At 48.2% G+C, this 3,649-nt stretch overlaps 1 long non-coding RNA gene across 3 annotated transcripts; it reads right to left on the minus strand.

Moving 5' to 3' along the window:
* Window positions 1-364: 364 nt before the first annotated feature.
* On the minus strand, window positions 365-3,649 carry LOC142075942 (uncharacterized). 3 transcript variants are annotated; one of them, XR_012671061.1, is made up of 4 exons: window positions 3,444-3,649; window positions 1,363-1,466; window positions 1,151-1,243; window positions 365-508 (listed from the first exon to the last, which is right to left on the minus strand). It is a non-coding gene; the product is annotated as an uncharacterized LOC142075942 (long non-coding RNA). The 3 variants fall into 3 exon arrangements; XR_012671060.1 differs by having other exon boundaries at window positions 3,440-3,648; XR_012671059.1 differs by lacking the exon at window positions 3,444-3,649 and adding an exon at window positions 2,279-2,437.

Raw genomic sequence — 3,649 nt, forward strand, 5'->3', positions numbered from 1 at the left:
GTGGAGCTGAACTGAGCATCTAACCAGGACACCCAAATTTCAGGGCTTGGCACTAATATTTTATAATATTATTCCTATGTATTAGCATACTCCAGTTGCATGCCATGCTGCTCATGCCAAAAGGTGAAGGATCCTTTCATTGTGCTCTGAATCCTGTGAGCGACTCACAGCTGAGGACAGGCAGTTCTCAGAGCTAAACAGGACCTGACCTGGGCTTTTCAACACCAGGTATACTACTTATTCCCACATAAGACACAGCTGAAGGGGATCGCTCACTTTCCTTTTAACAGACTGCAGGGAACAGAAGGTGATTTTTGCTGTCCAGAGACATGTGAAGCACTGCAATCCCCTGCTCCTCCTCTTTCTCAAGATCTGGGACTAAATCTCCGATGCCACCAAGTTGACATGGGTGTTTGAATACACACCATCTTCTCATCTGGTTCAGCGAGCTTCATCACAAGTAACGAGATGTCTGTGAGATACGAGCATCTGGAGGAAGAAAGCTGAGCTGAAATTCAGCCCAGAGGAAATGGAAGTTGGAAGAAATATGGTAACACTCAGCAGAGCAAGCCAAGACCATGACTCTCTCCTCTGCTGAGGGAATCCACGCTCCCACTGCCAAAACCTGGTTACTGCAGGCAGCCTACTCTGCTGGTTGGGCTGGACTGTCAAGAAACAAAGAGATGATCCCGTGTATTGGCCCCATCCCTTCCAGACCTGCCAACCCCGGCAGCTCATGCAACATCTACGGAACGAACTCCAGCCGGTCCTTCTACCTGAAGATCAAACCCACCAGACCTCTGCTGAATGGCAAGCACAAGGGAAGCAGAACAGGTTTTATAACTGTATCACAGAGGTGACCAAGGCCTCTTCTGTTGTCCTGCTTCTGGAGCCCACCAGATCCTTTCAGATCCCACCAAGTAAGGAGGCATCTTAATGCAGCAAGACCTGGGACTCGGACAAGGAGGGGCTGCAGAGCAGCCACAGCCAGGGCTTCCCATTAGGCCCATGGGGAAACCAAGAGCCTTGAGCAAGAGATAAAAAAGGGGTTCCTATGAAGAATGCGAAATTGACCCCGTTATTCTTTGAAGTGCCCCTGTACTTGTGTCTATCGGCACTCAGTTTAAAACTAGAGTTACCAGGAGCTCACCTGCACAGTCCGAACTGCTGCTGGCTCTGCAGGTAGGCAAATATTACGTTATGCCTTAGCAAGCTTCTTTACAACCATTTTCACATAACACTCCTAGAACCAAGGACACAGAAAACTTAGAGGAAAGGGAAAGAGTGAGAAATAAGAAAAAACACAGTCACACGCCAAGATAAAAGACATACAATGGCCTTAACTATGTACTGCAGACATACCTACACCTGGAAAGGGGTCCACGTTCCACCTGTTTGGCATTGAAGGTGTTATGGCCAAGGCCACCTCCTGAATCACTGAAGGCTTTCCAGCTGGACGCTTTGTTCTGAGAAAGAAAACACACAAGGTACCAGGATCACTTCATCTGCACTCACATTTGCACCTCCAAGACAGACCCAACAGGACACGCCTCAGTTTCAAAACACTTGTTTTTTCCTGGCCATTCTGTGTACTTTGTCATGGATCTCAAGATGAAGCAGACTTCTTGCTCAGGCAGAACTCAGAACTGACACAGTCCTGAGGCACAGCATTCAAAAAATAACACTTAACTGTGATTATCAGTGTCTGATAACAATTGTCAACTCATGTATCGAATCCATCTGGGTTTATTTATAATTTTTAAATATTTCTGTAATTTGACCATAGGGATTTTTGTTTTTTATATATATTACACACACTCATAAACATTTATATAGATGTGTGTATATATATGTATACACACAAACACACACGACTTCCACACCTATGTGAGCACATTATTGAGGTTGCACCATGATTGCTGTCAGCTCTTGCTTCAGCTCCTGGTTGTGATCTGAGGTCCTGACCTCACCCATAAATGTCCCTGAATGGTCCCCAACAGCTGCAGGGTCGTCATTTCAGCAGAACTCTCTGCACGCAGAAGCATTTGTCAATAACTGTTTTATCTGTTGTATCAGCACTATACAAATACTCTGCAAACTCACGCATATGTATCAAGTTAATTTCCATTTTGCTAATTTTGAGGAAAAGAAAGCTGACTTATGTTAGACGAACTTGGGCTTGGGAATGACAGTAGAGATAAGGATTTGTGGAGTTTGGGGTTTTTTTGGCTGGATTTAGCTAAGAACACACTGATGACTAACACAGCGACACAGGTACCTGCCCAGCCCCACTGAACCCATTTTGTTTGGAATCCTGCTCAGAGATGGCCCGGTGGGTCACTGGGATGAGCTGGATGAACAATTTGCTGTTAGCAGTAAGAGTGTGCTGCAGCGAGCCACTGGGACAGGATCCATCGAGGGCTAGACATCCAACAAGCAGATCATTTCACAAGAGAAGAGGCTGGTCTGCAGCATAAAGCACCGACGTGGTATCTGCCAACCCCCGTTTGCTCCATGGCCAGCAGCGCTGGCCCAGACGGGAAGGCAAGTTTGCTTTTCTTCTCCTAGCTTGGGCATGAGAGGAGCTGCAAGGGAGAGATACCTCGTAACAAAACTGCATGGGCAGCACGCGCTAACCGGGGAGGACAGGGGGAGGATGCAGACAGCTCGTGGGGAGCAGGGAGGAGGGAAAGCTGCAACCTATGGAATTAATCTTCAGCTTTTAAGATGCTTATGAATTTTCTAATGAAATATGTACTTTTCTGAAGCGTCTATGACTGTGGTTAAGAGTGGATTAGGATAGAAGCTGCAGAGACAGAATTTGGAGCACCCTGACCAGAGACAGGAGGATGAAGGTTTTGCAGGAGCAGCAGCCCGCGTGCATGGAAACAGCCTCTGTCTATCTGGTTTTTTAACCTTGCCTTCGCAAGTCGCAGCAGCAGAGGCCATGAGCTACACTGCAGGAGGCACATGAGTGCAGCGTTATCCACTCGCAGCTGCAGAGAGTCTAGTATTTGGTGGCCCTTGACAGCCCCAACTCCCCATATCAAGTCACCTTTAACATCTGCTCACAGCCCAAAGAGAAAACATTTAGAAATAGAAGCTTGTTCTACCTTAAGAGACAGGGCCAAATACAACAGAGCACGTGGTTTTTAAATGTTACCTATAATTTATCAACCTATTGCTTTCTAGGGAGTACCTCTAACTCAGTTTCTGAATGCTGGGAACAGCAATACTGCAACAGAGTTTTTCTGCTTGACCAAGGCAAGGAACAACTTTCCCTTCTCCGATGCAATTACAACACCAACCCCAGCAGCATCCCTCCGACAGCCTCGGACACCCCAGCGTTCAGTGCTGGAGCCGGGCAGGCGTTGCTGTGAACCTGGGAAGACCTTCCCCGCCCCATCATCGGTACCAAGGCACAGGGCAAGTCACGTACCTACCGTCAGAGCGCTCCTGCTGCCACGGAGCCTGCGGAGCACGGGGGTGGCGAGCAGGAGATGCCGGCTGCACAGGCAGTCGCCCTTCGGAGGAGCGCGCCAGGATTAAGCTGTCAGTCTTGCGGGGCTCTGTTCAAACCAGAGATGCAGCCTGCGAAACAAAAGGCGACAGGCAGGCTGGAGGGGATCAGCAGAGAGCTGCTCTTCAT

The sequence above is a fragment of the Calonectris borealis genome, chromosome Z (genome assembly GCF_964195595.1).
Source record: "Calonectris borealis chromosome Z, bCalBor7.hap1.2, whole genome shotgun sequence".
Taxonomy (NCBI): Eukaryota; Metazoa; Chordata; class Aves; order Procellariiformes; family Procellariidae; genus Calonectris; species Calonectris borealis.